General features: G+C 44.2%; 1 protein-coding gene across 3 annotated transcripts in view; it reads right to left on the bottom strand.

Annotated features, from left to right (window-relative positions):
• The window catches only part of GNB1 (G protein subunit beta 1), a 110,028-nt gene that overhangs the window by 42,532 nt on the left and 42,751 nt on the right, over positions 1-24,745 (bottom strand). For 2 of the 3 annotated variants that reach the window (XM_038746306.1, XM_038746307.1), the window contains exon 2: positions 19,604-19,652. The exons of the other annotated variant lie outside the window; for it this stretch is intronic. The gene's annotated coding sequence lies outside the window, so the exon portion shown is untranslated. The remainder of the gene's footprint in view (positions 1-19,603; positions 19,653-24,745) is intronic. 3 annotated transcript variants of the gene reach the window in all.

Here is a 24,745-nt window from a genome sequence, read left to right as displayed (position 1 = left end):
TGCCCACTGGGCTGGGGACAAAAGCTGCTCCTGTATACTCTCGGACGCCTCTCTCGCTGCAAAGGAAAACACTGTGGTAACTGCCACCTTCCCTCTCGCTGCTCAGCATCCCCGCTCCCTGCATGCTCTTGGATTCCTCCAGCCTTGCCGAGGTGTTGAACTTCTTTTATGTATTTGTTCGTGTTGTGTTTTCTATATTAATAATAATAACTATGGCATTTGTTAAGCGCTTACTAACTTACTATGTTCTAAGCGCTGGGGTAGATACAAGGTAAGCAGGTTGCCCCACGTGGGACTCACAGTCTTAATCCCCATTTTACAGATGAGGTAACTGAAGCACAGAGAAGTTATGTGACTTGCCCAAAGTCACACAGCTGATAAGTGACAGAGCCAGGATTAGAACCCATGACCTCTGACTCCCAACCCCGGGCTCTTTCCACTAAGCCACGCTGTTTCTTTCCCTTCCCCTCCTTAAAACTCTTACATTGCAAGCCCCCCGCAGAGGGACAGGGACTGTCGTTAATTCCCACTTGTGTTTTCTCTCCCACAGCAGTAAGTGCTCAATAAACACTATTACTATTAGGCAAAACTGGGAATGGATGAATCCAAAAAGGCTACTTATACTTCCAGCTCCTCCCCCTGCTTCTTTAAAGTCTCATTTGGTGGCTCCGCTTCCATCTCTTATCCCTCTGACTGAGGAGATCCTGCAGCCTTCTGCTCTGGAGGGTGGTCTCCTTGCTCTAAACTCATTCTCTTGGGAAGCTCATCTGCTCCCAAGGCTTCAGCTATCACCACCTCTTTGTAGAAGGCTCCAAAACCTACCCCTCTTGGCATGGTTTCTCTTCCATTACTGAACCCATATTTTCCTCTTGCCTTTTAAGACAACCCCAAACGTGTGGCCTGCCACCAACCTCTAAGTCAGTATGCCCTAAATTACTTCTATTTTTCCTCAAAGTCTCCTTTCTTCCCTCATCTATCTTGCCACCGACACCTTGCACATGTCCTCCCTCTGGCCAGGAACTCCTTCCCCATCTATATATGCCAGACCACTACTCTCCCTACCTTCAAAGCTTTACTCAGGTCACAGCTCCTCCAAGAGGACTTCCCCAATTTAGCCCACTTTTTTCCCCAACTCCCTCTCCCTACTGGGTCATCTATGCACTTGGATCAGTTCCCTTTGGGCACTTGATATTCACCCTACCCTAAGCCCCACAACATTTACACACACACACACACACACACACAATTTATATTAATGTCTGTCTCCCCCTGTAGACTGTAAGCTCTCTGTGGGCAGGAAATGTGTCTATCAACTCTGCTGTATTATGCTCTCCCTTACAGTAAGAACTCAATGAACACCACTGATTGATTCTTCCCAAATTCCCCATTTCTGGCAATATCGTCACCCTCTTCCCTTTCAGTTCTCACATTCATTCATTAAACCATATTTATTGAGCGCTTATTGTGTGCAGAGCACTGTACTAAATGCTTGGAAAATACAATTCAGCAATAGAGTCAATCTCTACCCATACCGGACTTACAGTCTAGAAGGGGGGAGACAGACATCAAAACAAGTAAACAGGCATCAATATAAGTAAATAGAATTATAGATATATGCACATCAAAACAAGTCAACAGGCATCGATATACACAGAATTCTAGATATGTACATATGTACGCAAGTGCTGTGGGGCAGGGAGGGGGTAGAGCAAAGGGAGCAAGTCGGGGTGAGGTGGGGGGAGAGGGAACTGAGGAAAAGGGGGCTTAGTCTGAGAAGGCCTCTTGGAGAAGGTGAGCTTTCAGTACAGCTTTGAAGGGGGGTGGGAGGGGAGGAAGTGTGACTGTTTGGCAGATTTGAGGAGGAAGGGTGTTCTGGATCAGAGGTAAGCTGTGGGCCAGGGGTGACGATGGCAGGACAAGCGAGAACGAGGAACAGTGAGAAGGTTAGCACCAGGGGAGCAGAGTATGTGGGCTGGGATGTAGGAGGAGAGAAGGGAGGTGAGGTAAGAAGGGGCAAGGTAATGGAGATCTTTGAAGCCAATGGTGAGGAGTTTTTGTTTGATATGGAGGTTGCTAGGCAACAACTGGAGGTTTTTTTGGTTTTTTTTTGGGGTGGGGGGGGGGCTTGACATGCCCAGAACGTTTCTGCCATCAACTGTTAAATCCTGCCAACTCTTTCCTCCTTTCCTGGACTGACCCCTTCCTCTCCACAAAAACAGCCACCACCTGGGTTCAAGCACTTGTCATCACTATGAGATGAAATCAGCAGCCTCCTCACTGGTATTTCTGCCTTCAATCCTCTTCCCTTTCAGCCCATTTTCCATGCTGCAGCCTGCAATAACTTCCTGAAACTTCCCAGCCTCAAAACCCTCTAGAGGCTACCATCTCCGGAGGTTGCTTCAAACAAACCCTTCACCATTGCCTTCATGGCTGTCCACTAGCTTTCTCCATTTTACTAACTGGTTCTCTTCATCTGCTCCTCCCCAGCTCACACTCGTCCTTCCTCCCATGCTCACCTTCTAACTGTACCGGATGCTTAACACTTTTGTTTCCAACTGCTTGCTTACACTGCTCCCTGGATTGGAACTCCAAAATCTGCAACACTTCAGCACTCCCAATCTTCAAAACCCTCAGAAAAATCTTACTTCTTCAGGGAGCCTTTCCCAATATCTTATGTCGTAGCAACCCAATAGCCCCAAACTAGCATTTATACCCATCCTCAGCACTTCTGTAAATATTCTTATTATACAACTAAGCATTTCCTCTAACTTATCCTATATCACCCTAGCACAATCATTCCATTATTTATCAGTTCCTCAATTTTCCTACAGCAGCCAGTATTTCTAAATAATTTTGGAGACACCTCTCTCTCCACCACAGACAAACTCCCTGCAGACAAGGAACCCATCTACCAATTCTATTGTACTGTACTCTCCCAAAGGCTCTACACACAGTCCTCTATGCACAGTAAGCTCTCAATGATGAGAGCTTACTGGGAAGCAGTATGGCCTAGTGGAGAGAGTATAAGCCCGAGAGTTTGAGGACCTGGGTTCCAATCCTGAACTGCCACATGTCTATGTGACCCTGAAAAAGTCACTTAACTTCTCCATGCCTCAGTTACCTCACCTGTAAAATGGGGATTAAGACTGAGCTTCATGTGGGACATGATATGTGTCCAGCCTGATTAGTTTGTAGATCTCCCAGCGCTTAGTACAGTGCCTGGCAAATTGTAAGCACTTAAATACCACTGGAAAAAAAAAGCCACTGACTGGATTGTAAAATCCTCATGGCTTGTTGCTTCCATTGTACTTCCTTTAAATGTTTAAGTACAGAGCACTGCACTCAGTAAATACACAAATGCCATTGCTACCACTACTGTTCTAATTCTTGGATATCTAATTAAGCTAATGTGTTATGCCACTGTCCTTCCCAAACCAGGTGAGCCAGCATATATGTCTGAGCTGGACTCAATCACCTCCTCATTGTCAACAAAGTTCTTTTTCTGACTTTGCCAGGCCCTGCAATGCTGCTCTAGCTTTAATACAATAGGGCTAGGATGAAGCAGTTTTAGAGCTACAGAAAGCTCAGGAGCCTAGTGTGAGGTGTTTGATTCACACTACAATAGTAGGGACCTAGGCTAATTCAGAGAGTCAAGTGCTCAGGTGGCTTTTTATTGTTTGACCTATCTTGGTTTTTCATCATACAAGCATCTTGTTCTACTTTCTGAGCTTTCCCCTGGACTAACTAATCAAACAACTTCAGACAAAATGTGCTCGTGATACCTTTTTGAATACATCAATCATTCTACTTGGTCTTCTCTTTGAACCAGATATTTATATGATCTAACTCACTTGCTCAGACAGATTTTTCCAAGCTCAGGGAAATCAAATCCTTTTAATTGTAAGTGGAGCACAGCAATCAATCAGTGGTATTTACTGAGTGCAGAACATTATACTAATCACTTGGGAGAGTACAACACAAAAGAGTTGAGAGGCACAATCCCTGCTCACAAGGATCTTACAGTCTACAAGGGGAGATAGACATTAAAAACAATTACTGGTGGGTATGTCCCTAAATGCTGTGGGGCTGAGGTGAGTATCAAAGTGCTTGAGGGGTAAAGACCTAAGAGAATAGGTGACACAAAAGGGAGGGAAAATATGGGAAGTGAAAGTTTAGCCCCTTGGAGAAGATATGATTTTGGTAGGGTGCCGGAGATGGGGAGAGTGATGGTCTGTCAGGTATGAACGGAAAGGGAGTTCCAGGTCAGAGGGAGGATGTGGGCAAGGGGGTGGCGAGACAGATAAGCTTGAGGTACAGTGAGTAGGCTGGCATTAGAGGAGCGAAATGAAATTTGGGTTGCATCGGAAGATCAGCAAGATAAGGCACGGGGGAGAGCTAAGCACCTTGAAGTGGGTGGCAAGGAGTTTCTGTTTAATGCAGAGATGGAATGGGCAATTTTTGGAAGTTTCTGATGACTATGGATTTGTGGAATAGACTTCTTATATAAAAATGACTGTTCTAGGCAGGAGAGTGAAAGACTGGAGGGGGACCCCTGACCCACGTCCTACCTCTGGTCTGGAATGCCCTCCCTCCACATATTGGTCAAACTAGCTCTCTTCCTCCCTTCAAAGCCCTACTGAGAGCTCACCTCCTCCAGGAGGCCTTCCCAGACTGAGCCCCCCCTTTTTCCTCTCCTCCTCCTCCACCCCTCCCCAACGCCCCCCTCCCTCCCTCTCTATCCTACCCCCTTCCAGCACTTGTATATATTTGTACATATTACTCTATTTTATCAATGATGTGTATATAGCTATAATTCTACTTATTCTGATGGTACTGACGCCTATCTACTTGTTTTGTTCTGTTGTCTGTCTCCCTCTTCTAGACTGCGAGCCCGTTGTTGGGGAGGGACCGTCTCTGTTGACGATTAGTATTTCCCAAGCGCTTAGTACAGTGCTCTGCACACAGTAAGCGCTCAATAAATTCAATTGAATGAATGAGACAGAAGGCAGGGAGGAGGCTGATGCAGTAGTCATGGTGGACTACCCTAAGTGATTGGCTAGGCGTGGTAGCAGTTTAGATTGATAAATAGGGCTGGATTCTAGAGGTTTTGTGAAGGTAGAATTGACAGGATTTGGTGACAGATTTAATGTCAGTTGATGAGAGTAATGTGTCAAATGCCAAGACTGCAGGCTTGTGAGACAGGGAGGATAGTGGTACTGTCTACAGTAACGGGAAAATCTGCGGCAGGGAGAGTTTGGGTGGGAAGATGAGGAGTTCTGCTTCAGGTAGAGAAAGGGTGAAGTGATGGCATGACAATCAAGTAGAGATGTTCTGAAGGCAGGAGGAAAATATGGACCTGCAAAGAAGAGAAGTTGGGGTTGGAAAGGCAGAGTTGTGAATCTTCGGTGAGTGGTGGTAGTTGAAGTCATGGAAGTGAATAAACTCTCCGAGTGGGTGTAGGCATAGGACCAGGTTGGGAGAAAGGCTGCTTGCGGGACACTCCATGGGAACCTCCCTTGCCTAGTGAATTAGATCAGAACCTTGAAGACCGCACTCAGTTTTCCTCAAGTCATGTGGGTCACATTTCTGATGAACCCATAATTTGGATTAATTACGGAAAGCAGCATGGCCTACCGAATAGAGTATATGCCTGGGAATCAGAAGGACCTGGGTTCTAGTCCCAGCTCTGCCACTTTTCTGCTGGGTGACCTTGGGCAAGTCATTTCACTTCTCTGCTTCAGTTCCCTCATCTGTAAAATGGGAATTAAGACTCTGAACCTCATGTGGGACAGGGACTGTATGCAACCCTATTAGCTTGACTGGCACATAGTAAGGGCTTAACAAAAACCATAAAAAACTCCCAAAACAAGTGCCTACTATGTACCAAACATTATCCTAAGTGCTGGGATAGATACAGGATAATGTTGGTCATGGAGCCTTTTCCCTCCAAAGACAGCCTATCAGTCACTACTGTGGCTGGCTTGGAAAACACTCAAACTCTAAAACACTCAAACTCAAATTAATGGTATTTATTAAGTGCAGAGCAGGGTACTAAGTGCTTGGAAAAGAGCAGTCTCTAGATTCATTCTCAGCATCAAAGTCAGGGGCCCCGCATCCCTCAGCCATTATCCAGTAAATGTTAATGGAGGCCTTTCATCCTTTAAAGTCACCTGAAAAGAATCCCTCAAGGGCAGAGAAATAACATACCCAGAAATTTCAAATGGGAAATCTCTTTCTCAATCTCTTTCCCCATGGAGCATGCCAAGACAGAATTTCATCCCACTTCGATCCTCTCCATTTCTCTCCCGTGTTTCAACCCCTATACTGCTCCTCCAAAAGCCTCTCAAGTGAATCTAGGCTCCCTCTCCATCTCTATGGACCCAATGTCATTGTTAAGCCTGAAAGCTGCTGACTCAGCTCACTTAACCATGCAAATCCTTTAAGACAAAACCTGCTGAGATCAAACCATCTGTTCTCCTTCCTGACCTACATTTATCAACCCCATTCATTTAGAATGTGCCTTATTTTTAGGTGGTTTCCCACTGGAATCTCAGTCTCAACCACAGATCCAGAAGCAAGGCAGCAGAATGTTATGCTTTTGAACTGTCCAACTTCAGTGACAATTTACAGTTCTGATGAATGACCAAAAACTCGCAAGAGTCAATGCACACCAGCTATTTGAAAGGTACCCATTTCCCTTTTTCATATAAGACAACCCCAGCCAGATATTTGCTTAATCATAAATACATGAATATACAAATCATCTTATATAGCAGGATTCTGTACAAGTAATTCAATGTGCGATAGTCTTCCTGGAGAACAATCCTTTGTATAATTGGGTACCTAATGTGGAATGGTCGCATCTGTATTATCCTTGTACCTTTCCCTACTGTACAGAGTACAGACTTTTGTACCAAGGAAGCAGTCAAAAAAGTAGTAAAAATAACAATATTAGTAATAATAATTGTTCATTAGCTCTTCTAACAACTCCTAATCAAGATTACAAGTTTCATCCAATTATACTTTTCTAAAATAATGAATATTTGTTTCCTCAACATCCATGGAAACTGCATTACATTCCCAAAACAACGCAAAGGTAACACCGACCAGGCAGATACATGGGGTCTGAAGAGCCACGTTAATGGCAAAGACACTCCTGTTACAGAGACCCATGATATGACTGGGATGCTGATACTGCTCTGATGATTTCCAACAAGAGTTTCCTCCCAGCTTACTTCATTTTGTTTAGTATCTGTTTTGAGAAGCAGTGTGGCCTAGTGGAAAAAGCACAGCCCTGGGACTCAGAGTACCTGGGTTCTAATGACAACTCTGCCACTTGTCTGCTGTGCAACCTTGGGTGAGTCACAACTTCTCTGGGGCTCAGCTTCTTCATCTATTAAATGGGTATTAAATCCTACCTTCTTCTACTTAGACTGTGAGGCCAATGTGGACGGACTTTGTCCAACCTATCTTGTATCTACGCATGGTGCTTCACACAGTGCTTGGCACATTCATTCAATCATATTTATTGAGCGCTTACTGTGTGCAGAGCACTGTACTAAGTGCATAGGAAGCATTTCACAAGTATCATAATAGTAATAATGAAAATATCCAAGGACAAAATGTTCCATTGAAGAATAGCTGCTCTGTCTGTAGTGGGCTTTTCTGCAAATTTACTGACATTTGAAAAATCGCCTTACCTAAAGCATTTGTCTCCTCCTTTGAATAATCCACATTAATGAGGGACTCATCTTCACCCTAGAGTGTGTGTGTGTGTGTGTGTGTGTGTGTGTGTGTGTGTGCATATGTGCACGTGTGCACACAGCAGAGTGCATACAGGCATGAAAATCTCTCCTATTGAATTGTAGCTGATATATAATGGTCTTGACTTCTGACAACACAGTGATGGCAGGGCCCCAGATTCACTGGAGTTCCTCAGACAGAAAGACAGAGTCTTTCTTCCTTTCTTTCTCTCTCTCCTGCCTCCCTTCCCCAGTTCCATGTCTGGATTGGAGGAACCCAGTGCCAGGTATTTCTGTTTCCACAGCCGCTGAGGTGGGATGGGTTCTATCAGGATTCCATCCACTTTTGCAGATTAAGGATGTAAAATGGATAAAGATCTGTGAAATTCAACGGCTGGCTGTCCTAAAATCTCGTTTGTGCCCCTAAAACCCACAAACATAGTAATCCTAGCCTGGATTTCCAATATTAGCCTACACCAGAGTGCAAAGAAGTGGGTTCCACAGACTCGTGCAAGCTCTGGGTCTACCACTGCCTGGGAAAATGACAGTCAAATCTACCTCCTGGAGGGATGCCCCTTACAAGGTGATGTTCTATCTAGCAGCTAAGAAGAGATAGCAAAATGACTTAAGTCAAAATAAATTCAATAAAATGGGTTGACGGATGGTGGATTTATACCAGGTACAGAATTGGGAGTCAGATGGCATTGGGAGGGGACATCGAAAAGACACGAAGTCTATATATTGGTGATTATAGAAATAAAGCTATCCTACTCACATACACACTTAATATGCAGTTACATTTCACCAAACATTTTTCAGCCCAGTCATATTTATTAACGGCATAACTATATGTGGAGCACTGTATTCATTCATTCAATTGTATTTATTGAGCGCTTACTGCGTGCAGAGCACTGAACTAAGCGCTTGGGAAGTAAAAGTTGGCAACATATAGAGACGGTCCCTACCCAACAACAGACTCACAGTCTAGAAGGGGGAGATGGACAACAAAACAAAACACGTGGACAGGTGTCAAGTCATCAGAATAAATAGAAATAAAGCCAGATGCGCATCATTAACAAAATAAAGATTCGGGGTGTACGATGGCTAGCTGGACCCTGAATGACCCACTTGCCGCTTGGGGTGCTTCTCTGAGGGCCAAGGAGGAAGGGGATAGAGACAGAGGGGTGGACTTTTGGGGATGGCTTCGCAGGGGCTCCCAATTCCAACCCATACCTGAAAGCTCTAGAGTCCTGCTGGCACCGCTGGGCATCTCTACCCTCTACGGTGGCTATTTTTGTCTATCTCATCTCTCTCACCGCCAACCCCTCGCCCAGGTCCTGCCTTTCGCCTGGAATGCCTTCCCGCTTTATATCTGACAGGCCGTCACTCTCCCCTCCTTGACAGCCTTATTGAAGGCCCATCTCCTCCAAGAGGCCTTCCTGGATTAGGCCCTCCTTTCTTCTTCTCCCACTCCCTTCTGCGTCACCCTGGCATTCGGATTTGCTCTCTCTGCTCACCCCTCCCTCAGCCTCCCCAGCACTTATGTCCATATCCGTCGTTTATTTAAATGTCCATCTCCCCCCAGACTGTGAGCCCGTGGTGTTATCCTCTCCCAAGTGCTTATTACTGTGCTCTGCACACAAAAAGCGCTCGATACAACCAATTGACTGATTGCCGGCCGGCAGAAGGGTTCAAGTAGTATTCTCGTGGGTCATCAAACCACCACCTTGCTTCCCCGCCTCCCTCTTCTCTCCAGCCAGCTGTGACCACCCCCAAATACCTGCCCACTGGACTGGGTTGCCTGGCTTCTCCCAGTCTTGGGTCCGTCACCCCCAGGGTTTTCTGGCCCCCTAAGGGATGCACACTCACTAAGCACTTGGGAAAGAAAATGAGAGCAGAGTTGGTAGACATGTTCCCTGCTCACAAGAAGCTTAGAGGAGGAAACACACATTAATATGTTACAGATACATACAGATACAGAGCCATGAGGCCGAGGGTGGGGTGCATAAAGAGTGCACCTCCGAGTGCAAGAGCAACACCTTGAACTTCCTTCCCCTCAAACCTGCCAAACCACGGTCCTCCCCAACTTCAGAGTTCCCCATTCTCCACCTCCCTAATCAGATCATCCCAATAGCTACCCAGAACACTTTGTGTATACTGGTTTGACTTTTTTTGCTTACTGCTCTTATCGGTTGTAACTATGTACCTATACAAATGCCAAAACAGCAATGGCCTTCACGGCGACACACCCCTAATGGTGAATTTAATCATCAGTCACAGACACTTCCAGTGTGAAAGACAGTGAATCTCTCTCAAAGATGGCCTCACTGATGATGAAATTCAACATGAGATGATTTTTCCTCTTCTTCCTATTTATGTAAGCTACCTGTGATTGCCTGACTTCCCTATTAAATTGTCAACTGCAAGTGTGGGGTAATAATAATAATAATAATAATAATAATAATAATAATGGCATTTATTAAGCGCTTACTAGGTGCAAAGCACTGTTCTAAGCGCTGGGGAGATTACAAGGGTAGTATCTTCTTTTACCTTTGCTATAGGCTCCCAAGCACCTAGTATAGTGCTCTGCCCAAAGCAGCTGCTCAATGATGATGGGCAAAACAAGCGGCCAAGTGGAAAGGAACGTGGAGCTAAGAGTGCTGGGAAAACCAGGTTCTAGACCTGGCTCTCCTGATTGCCTGCTGCATGTCTTTAGGTAAGTTGCTTAATTTCTCTTTGCTTAAGTTTCCTCATCTGTAAAAATGGAAATAAAGCATCTAGTCTCCCTCCTTCTTGGAGTGTGAATCCCACGAAGGACAGGAATTGTGTCTAATCTGATTATCTTGCATCTACCCCAGGCAGAGCTTGGCACATAATAAAGATTTAATACCATCATTATTATTACAATTTTCTGTCCCCATACCACAGTGTTTCTGGATCTTCTGATGTTAACTAGAAGAAATGCTCTCTAACTCTAAATTCTTATACACTGCACATCTTTCAGCTATTTTGCCTTAGAGTTTGAGCTGCTAAGTCATTCACAGAAGGAAGAGGAAAGGAGGCACTATTGGTTTCACACCAATTTTCTGCCCCTAAACTCTGAAATAGTTGATTCCATACATCACAAGGGACCCTCGAGAATTATTTTCTTCCCAGAACAAACCCTAAAGCACATCTAGCCAAAGTAAGGAATTATTTCCAACAGTTCTCATGTGTGAAGTCAGAATTTTACAAGCAACTACACCTCACGACTATCTGCCACACTCCTGTTTCTTCCCTAATGTTGTTTCTCAGGAGAGTCTGCGTTTCTGTTCACATCCAATGCCTGCCAGCCCCAGCTTCTCATTTGAGAAAATGGGCATCTTTTGGCCAAGAGCACAAAACTATGAGACTTTAGACAGTGATGAAGTCCCTACGCTTGTGAGATGATACACTGTCTTCTTTGGCTCATTTCTTTCCAATTACAAAATGATTCAGATAAAGCGAGTACCATATTGATTGGCATTTACGCCACATAGTTAAAGCCTAAGGATATATTTAACTACTGAGGATACAAATTAAGAGGCTCCCTGCTTCCAGGATTTAAAAAAAAAAAACTTTTTAAAAAAAGCAACAGTAAATATTCACCAATAAGGTAAGATTGATTAGGCAGTAGAAAAGAGCAATCGTTCCTTTGGAACTGGCCATGTCTGAAGCAAGACAATTTCCAAAAAAGAGAGTAGCTGCTACCAGCCTAAACACAATACTCGAAACAAAAATTTCACTTCTGGTAATCTCAGATTGGACAGCATATAGCTGCAAACTTTATATTTACCTGTCTTCAGATAATTTTCATTTTAAAAACCAAGATCCCTGAATGTTATAAACAAAGAGGTTACACGTCAATCTCCCGCTTACCTCACTTTCTCCTGAAAACGTTACTGGGTCTCCTCAAAACAGGTTTCTTATGAATAAAGATGCTCAGCTCTGCACAACTTCACCTGGCTCCACTTAAATCCCTGTCCATAGGCTGGCTGTCCTAATTGGGTATCTCAGTGCAAGTCTAAATCCACCATAATCTTGTAGACAAAAAAAAAAGAATCCTGTTAACTAGATTTGCAAGATACCTAAATGTGTACCTGGCAACACAGCTGGAAACTTTGACGACCCAATGTCCAATTTTCAACTTTCTCAAAAAGCAGAAAAGCAGTTCACTATTGATTTTTCTCCTAAGTGTAAAATGCCAATCTGATATTGGACTCTTGCACTGCTGTATGTGTGGTTTTGTTCTAGAATAGCTCTCAATTACTGTTTCAGACTCGCTATTTACAAACAAGGAAGGGAAGGATTTAAGGGTACTTATTCTGCACCTTCTGAAGCTTAGTTTGTCACTAGTTTTCTCGATAATTCCAAGTTATAGTCTTAAATAGACACTCTAGACCGTGAACTCGTTGTCGGGTAGGGACCGTCTCTATATGTTGCCAACTTGTACTTCCCAAGCACTTAGTACAGTGCTCTGCAAACAGTAAGCGCTCAATAAATACGATTGAATGAATGAATGATTGTGACTATTTGAGGTGCTGATGCTTTTTTTTTTAAACCTACCCAAGCCTTATGTCTAAAAAGCATATCATTTTAATCCATGTTCAGGCTCTGAAGCAAGGTTGTGCTTAAATGCTCACAACAGATTCCTCCTGTTTCTTAAAAATGTGTGGAGCCCTAATGCCTCTAAAATGTTCATCAGGAGGTTCTTTCAAACATCAAAATGAAACCCCTGCTATTGAAATTTAAGTCAGTTTCTTGGTGTTGGCCCTCAGTGGAAATAAAAAATAGCAGCTCACCACAGCTGAGTCAAAGCACTAACTCTCCCTTCAGCTTTTTCTTCTTCGGGTTAAAGGAATTCTGGTTTTTCCAAGGAATTTTGGTTCTTCCCTGTATGAGATCCTTCCGTGGTGAAGCAGAAACCAGAAAAGGGGGACATGGAGCCAGAGAGACAGGCCGTGCCCAGAATATAACCGAATCTTTCTGGACTATGCCAACAGAGACTCAAAATGCTGAATTCGGACTGAGAACCAACCAAGGTTTTAGCTACAATTTTTTAAAAATTATTATTAGTAATAATAATAATAATTATTATTATTATTTCTGGTATTTGCTAAGCACTTACTATGCGCCAAGCAATAGTATTTGTTAAGCGCTTACTATATGCCAAGCACTGTTCTAAATGCTGGGGCAGATACAAGCTAATCAGGTTGGATACATTCCCTGTCCCACATGGGACTCACAGTCTTGATTTTACAGATGAGGTAGCTGGGGCACAGAGAACTGAAGTGACTTGCCCAAGGTCACAGAGCACACAAATGGTGGGGCCGGAATTAGAACCCAGGTCTTTCTGATGCTAAGGCCCTCATTCCATCCACCAGGCTATACCACTTGGATCCTGCAAGACCCCCATCCTTTCACTCAGGCGGACCCCCATTCTTCCTGGAGAGCAGGCAGAGCAAGCAGCATGGTCAGGTGGAAAGAGCACAGAGTTAGGAATCAGGGGACCTGGGTTCTAATCCCGGCTCTGCCACTTGTCTGCTTTGTGACTTTGGGCAAGACCCTTCACTTCTGTGCCTCAGTTACCTCAAGAAGCAGTGTGGTTTAGTGGTTAGAGCACGGACTGGGAGTCAGAAGGACCTGGGTTCTAATCCCAGCTCTGCCACAGGTCTGCTGTGTGACCTTGGACAAGTCACAACTTCTCTGTGCCTCAGTTGCCTCAACTGTAAAATGGGTATTAAAAGTGTGAGCCCCATGTGGGACAGGGACCTGATTAGCTTGTATTTACCCCACAGTGCTTACCCTATCTACCCACCACAGTGCTTAGAACAATGCTTGGCCCACAGTAAGTGCTTAACAAGTACCATAATCATTATTATTAATGGTAAAATGGGGATTAAGACTGTGAGCCCTATGTGGGACAGGGCCTGTGTCCGACCCGACTATCCTGTATCTACACCAGTGCTTAGACCAGTGCTCAACAGATACCGTTATTATTATTATTGTTAAGGGAAGACAGAGAAGCAGTCAGGCTATTAGATGGGATTTCCAATCAGACAAAGAGCCAGGCTAGGAGCCCACGTCCATCACCTCCCCTTCCCCCCTCCTCTCTGTCTTCTGGCCCACCATTTCTCAGAAAGGGAGGGAGGACAGGATTGCTTTTCACAATTTAGTCATTTTTAGAAACTGCTCCCAGGTCAGTGGTGGGCGGCGGCCCCGGGGAAGCACTGAGAGCTGTCTCTGGCACCCTACTGCCTCCACCCCCCTCCTTATGAAAAGCACATCTCCTCCAAGCAGCCTTCCCCAACTAAGCCCTCATGTCCTCTTCTCACTCCCTTCTGTTCTGCCCCTACACTTGGATTTGCCCCCTTTATTCACGCCTCCCTCAGGCTCACAGCACTTATGTGCATATTCATAATTTATATATTTATTACTCTCTGTCTCGTCCTCTAGACTTTGAGGTCATTGTGGGCAGGGAACATATCTACCAACTCTGTTATAGTGGGCTCTCCCAAGTGTGAAGTACAGTGCTCTGCCCACAGGAAGTGCTCAATAAATGACATTGACTCATTGATTTCCTAGCCAAAAAATAGCCCCTGAGCCAGTGGGTTTCAATACACTTCCATTTGTTTCTTTTTAGAGGTCCTATTTTCTAATCCTTTTAATCACTCTCCTCTGGGCTCTCCTCCAGTTACCTGCATCCCACTTGAACTGGGAGCATGGGGGCCTCAAATCTCAACAGATCATTGGCCAGCTGTGTGCAGATTATATCACAGCTACATCATTCACAACAATCAATCAGTGTTAGGGACTGAGAATCTACTGAGTGCATAACACTTTATTAAGCACTTGGGAAAGTATAACACAGCAAGATTCACATTCCCTCCCTTCAAGGACCTCCCAATCCAATGAGGGGAGGCAAACAGACAATTCACAAATTGTGTGTTTAGGAGATGCAGCAGGAAGTCATTCAACTCTGACAGAAAATATGGGAATATGGGGGGGTGGGGAGAAGGGAGAGGGAGAAGGGTGGGGGGGGAGAGAATCCCTGCCTTCACAAGGAGCTTACATTCTAATGCATTTAACTCCATCACACACGCTTGTTTGTACATTGTTTAGAGGATTTTTTTTCCTAAGTGCTACAGCGGAGACTACGGCTGCTGTTGTCAGACTAAAAATGAAGATACTTGTACATCTGAATAGATTTGTACCATGCAAAAATAAAAGCAACAAAGATTATTTTAGATAGGCTGCCTCTGTCTGGAATACATTTGTTTCCTTATTTGAGAATGTAAACAGTCCTAAGAGGATACAAAAATCTATCTCCTCAAAGAGCCCCTTGCACCCTGCTCCCTGACAAAGAATAAACAACATCCTGGAAAGCGGTAATTTGAGAGTGATTCACCCAAGAAATTTGGATACTTGGTTTCTGACTGATTTTAAAATCACCTTCCTCATGGCAGGAAATGCACAAAGATAAGAAAGCAAAACTAAGTCTGGCAGGTGGGTAAAGTTCTTAACCGTGAAAATGAAATCCTCAAAGGTAAAAAATGAGCCCATGATCCACACAGAGAAGCAGTATGATCTAGGGGGTAGAGCATGGCCCTCCAAGTCAGAAGGATCTGAGTCCTAATTCTGGCTCCACTACTTGTCTGCTCTGTGACCTCGGGCAAGTCACTTCACTTCTCTATGTCTCATCTGTAAAATGGGAATTAAGACTGTAAACCCCATGTGGGACATGGACTGTGTCCAACCTGATTGTATCTACTCCAGTGCTTAGTACAATGCTTGGCACGAAGTAAGCACTTAACAAATACCATTAAAATAAAAAATAAACCACAGCAAAGGGACCTTCACACACACAAAATGTTGCAGTAATCTGGAATTGAGTCACTCATTTTCAAAACTAATCTCTGTTTTTATGCTGTTCATTTCCCAAAAGACCACTGGACTGACAAACTGGCACTGGGTTACTCTACTTAATATTAAGTCAATTTGAGTTGCATCAAAGAACATGGGCAGATCTGTGGCAATCCCATCCGGTATACAGTTTTTACACTAATCATGACAGTACTTGAGCTCAGCAACATTGCCATTTTTTTACATGATCTGATTGAGTGCTAGTAAATTGAGGTGTCATGGTAATTTCAGCCTCAAAAGTAGTTGCCATGTCCCTGCCACTAATGGAGCACAGTCCCTAGAAATCCAGCATGGGCTTGCCAAAGCTAGTGCCCACACCACAGCCTGCTCAAAACAGCTCCCCAAAACTCCTCCAGGCCAAACTCACTGCTACCGGGTGGTTCTACCAACCCCAATCCAGCCTACATCCTTGTAGAAGTAATTACATCCCTCAAGTGTCACTCTAACCTTGTCATTCCCACTTCAGAAACTTACAGTGAATGGCTCCCTAGACACTTGTCAAATTCACTCAGAGGTGAATTTTGCCATCAGGGGTGAATGAGTAGGAAGGATAACAATACATCAACATACAAAAAATAAAATAAAATAAAATGAAAATCCTCAGAGCTAAGTAAAACTCCCAACTACTGGCTTTCAGGTCCCCATTTTGTTCCATCAATCCTCACCCCCAATTTGCATCTGTTTAAGCTTTTCCCCAGCTATGCAAATGTGGTTACCAGTCACTCTATGACCATCCCAGGCATGGTCAGTTGCATGGAGACACTTTCCTCACTGGTCTTTGCCAAACTACGCATCAGACTGCTTTCGCAGTTTCCCTTCTCCATGAAGGCTTCCCAATTTTAACCCTACCTGGCTTCAAGCCTGCCAACAGGTAATTCCTCATCACAGATGCATGTGCCCACATACACACACTTATGTCTATGTTAATAATAATAATGATGACGGCATTTGTTAAGCGCTTACTATGTGCAAAGCACCATTCTAAGCACTGGGCAGGTTACAAAGTGATCAGGTTGTCCCACGGGGGGCTCACAGTCTTAATCCCCATTTTACAGATGAGGGAACTGAGGCACAGAGAAGTGAAGTGATGTGCCCAAAGTCATACAGCTGACAATTGGCAGAGCCGGAATTTGAACCCATGACCTCTGACTCCAAAGCCCAGGCTCTTTCCACTGAACCATGCTGCTTCTCCTTCTGTGATTCTTCTGCTCTGCTTCTATGTTGATATGTTTGCCATTCTGCTTGCACATTTTTATCTCCATTACTTATGTTTGGTTAATGCATCTGCAAGTGCATTTAGATATCTGTTTCTGTCTCTTCTTCCCTAAGTCCAAAGCTACTTTGGACTACCACTTATTCAGAAACAAAGTATTCTCCTAGCACATCCCCAAAATAAGGGAGGTTCCTCAGCACTGCAATAAGTCATCTGATTAGCAAAAGCTGCTGTAACCTGGCCTATGCAACCTGACCTTTCCCTTCCCTTTCACCATAACAACAGCAATAATAATAATCATTGTATTTCTTAAACTCTGACGACATGTGCCAAGCTTTGAACTAAGCAGTGGGGTAGAAACAATACAATCAAGCCAGACACAGTCCCTGTCCCACCCAGGGCTTAGAATTTGGAGGGAGGGAAGAGGGTGAAATGAAAACCCTTTGAATACCGGAGGATTTTTTTAAAGCAAAACTAACCTCATTCCCTTATTGTCATCCACTTGCTCTACATAGCTGCTATGCTCCAAGCCCCCATCAGCCCAGCTTCTTAAAGCCCCCAAGCCCATCACCACTAACCCCTGCTGACCTCATCAACTACTCTGATGGTTAAATCTAAGCCATCAGGCACAAACTTCCCCATATCTCCCTAGCAACACCTCACTTTTGCTTTCTCATCTTTCTCCTGATTCCAGGTATCTCCCACTCACTCTTTAAATCCCCCTCCTCCTTAACTGTGCCTCCTAGCTCTTCTCAATCTCCTCTCACCTCCTGAGATCACCAGCTCTCTCTCTCCATTGCCTCCTTCTCTTCTGTCTTCAAGCACATGCACGGGTCCTCCATTTTAAGAAAGCTCTCCCTCTCATAGTTCACTCCAGTTATCCCCGCACTACCCGCTCCCACTCCTAACCAAACTCTTCTCAACCCTCTGCAGTCTGGTTTTGAAACCCTTCAACTCCACCTAAAACCGCTCTCTCCATGATCACCAATGACCTTCTTTTAACCGAGTCAAAAAGGCTATACTCCATTCTGACTCTCCTTTGTTCTCTGCTGCTTTTGACAGAGTACACCAGCCTCCCCAATACCAACCTACTCACTGTACCTGGATCTCGCCTGTCCCGCTGCCGACCCCTGGCCTGGAACACTACACTCTCCCCTTTCACATGACACACCATCTCTCTCCACACCCTCAAAGCCCTACAAAAATTGTATCTTCTCCAAGAAGCCTTCCCTAAGTGGTCACTTCCGCTATTCACCCTCTCTTCTCTGTTGCCTAAGCACTTGGGTCTGTACCTCTTAAGCACTTTGATACTCACCCCAACCTCAGGCCCACCACACATTCATATCCAGCTGTAGTGGATTTTATTGTCAGTCTCCCTATCTAGTCTATATGCTTCTGGTGGGCAAGGGTCATATCTATGTACTCTATTGATTGGTACTCTCCTTCTCTAGACACTGGTGACTGGACTGCTCTCTCCTCCTCTAAACACTATCTTTCTGGCTACTTTCTTTCAGTTCTCTGGCTCCTTCTCTGACTCCCCTTATTGTGAAAATCCCCCAAGATTCTGTTCTGGGTCTTCTTTTTTTTGATTTACACCCAATCTCTCGGAAAGTTCATCTGCACACATGGCTTCAGCTACAATCTCTATACGGATGATTTCAAAATATCTTTTAGCCCTGATCTCTCATCCATCCCACCTGATCTGCAATTCTGCATCTCTTCTTGCCTCCAGGATATTTCAACTTGGATGTCTTACCAACACCTCAAACTCAACCCGTTTAGAACAGAACTCCTCATCACTCTACGGCAACTCTCTCCTTCCCACTAACTTTCTCCATTTAAGCTACCACTACCATCCTCTCCATTTCAGATGGCCCCCACAGCCTTGGGGACATTCTCAACTCTTCGTTCTAACATTCATCTATTGTCAAATTCTGCTGACTTTTCCTGACCACCACCTCTTGGCTAAACCCCCCTCTGACTAAACTGCAATCTCCTTGGTATGAGCTCTGCTTTGGCCCCTGCTGGACTATTGCATTTGCTACCTTGCTGGTCTCCCGGCCTCCCTCACTCCATCTTCCTCATGCTGGTGTGCAGATCATCTTCCTGAAGCAAAAGATCAGCCCACCTCTTTCCTCTTCTCAAAACCTTCCACTGGCTTCCTAGGTCTCTCTGCATCAAACAAAACAATAACACACTACCTGCCTCCAGGCTCTCCACCACCTGTCTCTCACCTTGTCTACACCTACTATTCCCCAACTCATTGCCATTGCTCCTCCCAAGCCTACCCTCTAGCTATACTTCTCTCGATTCTTCCATCTCCACTCCTGTCACTCATGCCCTCCCTTCCCCACATTCAAATCCTTCCTAAAAATCCCACCTCTTCCAATAAGCTTTCTTCAGTTAATTTCCCAGCAGCCTCAGAACATCCCTTCAGCTAACTTTAGAACATTTGGACTTTATAACCTCTTTAGCACTTACATATACTCCTTATAAAGGCGACCACATAAAATAATTTGGAAGCTGAAGACCAAATGGACTTCCTTCATAAAAATCAACGAAGCCAGCCACGATGAAGAGGAATCACTACTGGTCACATACTTCCAGTTCAGAGAGCAAAAATCCAGAGGCCTTGAGAAGAAGAATCCCCGGAGCTGAGCCCATTCAACAGGAAAACATCCATTAGAGGTTGGGCTAAGAAAATTACCTTTATTCAGATATGTTCCTGTCCTGGACTGCCACACATGTAAACTTGCCTGGAATAAAAAGAGAAAAGAGAAACATGTGCATCTCAAGATATTCAAAACACTGGTGCTAAAAGCCTGAATTCTGCTATCGTCTAATTTCAAGAATCATAATTATCTTGTTTTACCCACTTGAATGCTTCCCCTCTAGCCTCCTTTTTTTTGGGATTTATATGTTAAGATTGAGTTATGACAATTGAGGTTTCCTTGGGAGGGTTTAGATGGTTTAAAATTACTCCCAATAATTTAGTAAACACACTTTCTCAAGAAAAGCAAACCAGTAACTCTCCAGAGTGCCCATTCAGGTAAATTTCTACAGTGGAAGATTTCCAACAATTTTTCCAGTTCCTTTGGCCCACATCTTGCCCTCTGCCTGACCTGTCCAAGTATGGATTAGGAATCAACAGCATTGAAGTAACAGATCCCTCAAGTCTGTCCTTTTTCTGATAGCTACGATATCTCGACAACGGCTAGCTCTAGAACTTGTGCCTGTACTTACATCCACCCATGGCACTTTTGATTCATATATATATATATTATGTGTACACACACACACACACACACACACCTGAACATTCTTATTTGATTTTATTACTTAGAAACATTTTTCTGCCTGCCTCCCTATTAGAGTGAAAGCTTCTTGTGGGCCAGGAATATGTCTCAGGTTTCTGTGGTACCTTTCCCACTGCCCAGTCAGTGAACACTGCGCTCAGTAGGGACTCAATGGATACCATTACTACAATGAGAAAACAGGTCTTCAATCAATGAATTGTACCTATTGAGTGCCTATTGTGTGCAGAGCACCGTATTAAGGGCTTGGGAGATTGCAACAGAGTGAGTAGGCATGATCCCTACCCTCAAGAAGCTTAACATCTAGTGATCAATCAATCATATTTACCTAGCGCATGCTGTGTGTGCAGAGAAGTTTACTAAGCACTTGGGAGAGTACCCCATAACAGTTGGTAGAAAGGTTCCCTGCCCACGAGTTTAGGGGGAGACAGACATTAATACAAATGCATTACGGATATCTACATGAGTATTTATTTTATTTTGTTAGTATGTTTGGTTTTGTTCTCTGTCTCCCCCTTCTAGACTGTGAGCCCGCTGTTGGGTAGGGACTGTCTCTATGTGTTGCTGACTTGTACTTCCCAAGTGCTTAGTACAGTGCTCTGCACACAGTAAGTGCTCAATAAATACAATTGATTGATTGATTGTTGTGGTGCTGAAGGAGGGGTGAATAAAAGATGCAAATCTAAATGTAGGAGCAAGATGGTGGGGAGAGGTAGACAAATAAATTCCAGAAAGGTGGAAGCAAAGTAGGGCAAGACGTACATAAATGCTACTGGGGGTATGTGAGTATCCAAGTGCTCAAATCAAATCAATTCTCAAAAATTATGGGTATTGATGTTTTAAATTAGGGGTGGCCAAGCCTCATGAACCCAAGATCTGGAATAAAAAACCTAATACAGTCAAGAGCTACAGATCAAAAAAAAAAACTTTCCTTGAACCACAACAGTGAGTGAGCACTACAGGGTCTGGGGGCGGAAATGGCAGAGAGCAGGTTTTTCCACAGGAGCAGGGTGGCAGTCAGTGGGGCAGTCAGCGAGAGTGAGCCGGGCAGGAACTGGGGGTGGCTTAGAACAGTGCTTTGCACATAGTAAGCGCTTAACAAGTACCATCATTATTATATACTGGGAGCAGCACACTGAGGCCTACAACCACCGCAGAATAAAGAAGGTGTTCCCTCTAGTTTTTCCCTGCAAGTCATGAAACCAGTAAAGAGCCGTATATGGCTCGCAAGCTGTAGTTTGGCCACTGCTGTTCTAACCCAGAGAAAACAGGGTTCTAAAAGTGAACCGGGCACATCACCACTTGCCCCGCACCAACCAACCCACCCAACAGTTACAAGAAGAAAAAAAAATCCTATTACTTCTCAATCAGACAAGGACATTAAATCACTTAGAGGGTATTTAAATCCAGGTCTCCTCTGAAGTCCTGACTTTAGAATGAAAAACTGAGTTTCCAAAAAAGGAAGTAGTGAGTGAATTTGAATTCTCACCAGGGCACACCCTTACATTCAGACAGGAAGAGGGTTCTCTGCCAGATTACTATTTGCTTGCTCGTCTAAAAGGGGTTGCAAAACTCAGAATGCCCATGTGGGTGTACGTATACATTCAAGCCCAAAGTGATGGAGATCGTGGGTTAAAAAAAAACCCAAAATAACCACATACAAAAACATAATCATAACTCCTATAATATGGTAAAGAGAGAACTCCCTGATGGTTTTGACACCAGTCTACATGTTTTGTTTTGTTGTCTGTCTCCCCCTTCTAGACTGTGACCCGTTGCTGGGTAGGGACCGTCTCTATATGTTGCCAACTTGTACTCCCCAAGCGCTTAGTACAGTGCTCTGCACACAGTAAGTGCTCAATAAATTTGTTTGAATGAATGAACTCCCTAAGATCCAGCTTCCCAAAACAGGAATTTCACTCATTTCTTTCTAAGTATGCACAGGCTTTTGGGGGTGGTAGGAGTGAGTGAAGTGCTTAAAACAGAGATGATGATGATATTTCTTACGCGCTTTCTACGTGTCAAGCACTGGTTTAAGCGCTGGGGTAGACACAAGCGATTGGTCACAGTCCCTGTCCCCCTTGGGGATCACTGACAATCCCCATTTTACAGATGAGGTAACTGAGGCCCAGAGAAGTGAAGTGACATCCTCCTCTTCTTCTCCTCCAACTCTCTTACTGATCCTCTATAATCTAGTTTTCACCCTTTTAACTTCAGTGAGACCCCCTTGAACAACATAACCAATAAGCTCTTTTCTTGCCAAACCTATCAGACCCTACTTCATCCTAACTCTACTGGGATTCAGCTGCCTACAAAACCATGGGCCAATTGCTTCTACTGGAAATTTGTTTTTCCTGCCCCTTCTCTCCTGTTTCCTTTTCCTATCTCACTAGGAGGGGGTTCTTAGTCTCTTTTTAACAGCTCTCTGTCTCCTACTCTCTTTGGAGGACTTGGCTCACTTCTGGGTCCCCTTTTATTCCCAATCTATCCCTATTCCCTTAGAGAGCTCATTTGCCTCCACGATTTCAGATATGTCCTCTTTGTGGACAACTTCCAATTCTAGCTAGCTGGTCCCAATTACTCTCCACCTCTGAAATCTCACATTTCCTTATCTCCAATGCATCTCTACACAGATGTCGCCTGCCAGCACCTTCAACTCAATATGCCTCCAGCTGAACTCTTCACCTTCCTTCCATCTAACTTTCCCATCACAATGGACAACACCATCGTCCCTGCTTCTCAAAGCTACACCTATGGTATTACTCTTACCTTCTCCCTTTCAACCCCCATATTCAATCTGTTGCCACATCTTGTCCAATTCTTCCTCCACAACTTTTCCAGAATCTACCCCTTCCTCTCCTCTACACTGTAAGCTTGTCAGCCGGGAACATGTCTACTGTTATATTATACTCTTCCAAGCACTTCGTACAGTGCTGTGCACACAGTAAGTGCTCAGTAAATAACACTAATCGATACTGCCACCGCACTGATCCAGGCCTATGATAACCCAACTCTTCCAGGCTCTTCTATCTCCAGTCCATACTTTGCTTTTCTAAAACTCCATCCTACACCCAACTCCTGACACATTCAAAAACCTTTCAAAAGTTGCCCATTGCTCTCTACATCAAGCAAAAATTTTTGATCATTGGCTTTAAGATAGTCAATCAGCTCTTTCTCCATGGCTTATCTACTGTCTTCTCCCACTACAGCCCAGCTCACGCACTATGGTTCCTGCAAGCCAACCTGTTCATTGGGTTTTGTTCTGAGAGAAGAAGCATGGCTCGGGGAAAGAGCCCAGGCTTTGGAGTCAGAGATCATGGGTGCAAATCCCGGCTCTGCCAACTGTGTGACTTTAGGCAAGTCACTTAACTTCTCTGTGCCTTAGTTACCTCATCAGTAAAATGGGGATTTAGACTGTGAGCCCCCTGTGGGACAACCTGATCACCTTGTAACCTCCCCAGCGCTTAGAACAGTGCTTTGCACATAGTAAGCGCTTAATAAATGCTATTATTATTATTTCTCCTGCCTGAAGCCACTCATTTACACCCCCTTCACATCCAGAAGACCACTGCTCTCCATTGTCAATGCTCTACTGAAACCACATCTCCTCCAGGAGTCTTTCCTTGTTAATCGCTCATCTCCCCATTTAACCCCATCCGTTCCCCTGCCACTTATATCCAACGGCCACTTCAGCAAGCACCTAAGCACTTAGGTATTCACACTCCTCCATTCCACTTAGAATGGTGCTTAGCAAGCAAGCACTTAAGAAATACCATTATTATTATTACCTATCTTTACACTCTATTATTTCCTCCCAGCTTTAATTTACTTTAGGTCAGTATCCCCCACAAACTAGATGGTAAGCTTTTCAAGGGTAGGGATAATGTCTAGGACTCTCCCAAGGACTTAGAATAGTGCCCTGCACTACAGTAGTCAGTAAATACTTCTGTATGATTACTAAGATAGCCAATCACCTATGTCTATACAAAAACCAATTTACCTCAACTTTTTCATCCAAGGTGGCTCCAAACCATTCTGAGATGGCTACAAGTAAATATGAGATCTGAATTCTGAAACTGCTAGTGTAAATCTCCTCTCCCAAGCTCTGTGAACTGATTAGACTGAACTTATATCACACATTTGGAAGGCAGGGCAACAGAAGTGAATGACACCCTGGGATTTCTTTAAGAGGATTGAATGATAAATCAGCAGGATGAAGCTAACTGGTGGCCTTTGAAAGGCTACCAGCCTCCATTACACGTGGAGATTCTGGGACATTGGCGTCAGACCGCTGCTTACCAGAAAGTAGTAAAGAGGATATGGAGCCTGTTGAATCAGGGCATAGAAGATTACTGAACTACAAAATGCCAAAGTAAAATGACCCCAAGGTTAAAGAAAAATGGATCCATTCTAATTGCAAACACTAAAAACAACTACACAGGTTGTTAAGCATTGCCTTTTAAATTTAGCACCAGGCATTTCTGAAAAAGAAAATGAAGATAGGCCAGAGACATAAGGGTGGATCAGGACAAGAA

The sequence above is a fragment of the Tachyglossus aculeatus genome, chromosome 5, assembly GCF_015852505.1.
Source record: "Tachyglossus aculeatus isolate mTacAcu1 chromosome 5, mTacAcu1.pri, whole genome shotgun sequence".
NCBI classification, from domain to species: domain Eukaryota; kingdom Metazoa; phylum Chordata; class Mammalia; order Monotremata; family Tachyglossidae; genus Tachyglossus; species Tachyglossus aculeatus.
This window is presented reverse-complemented; position numbering and strand designations above follow the sequence as displayed.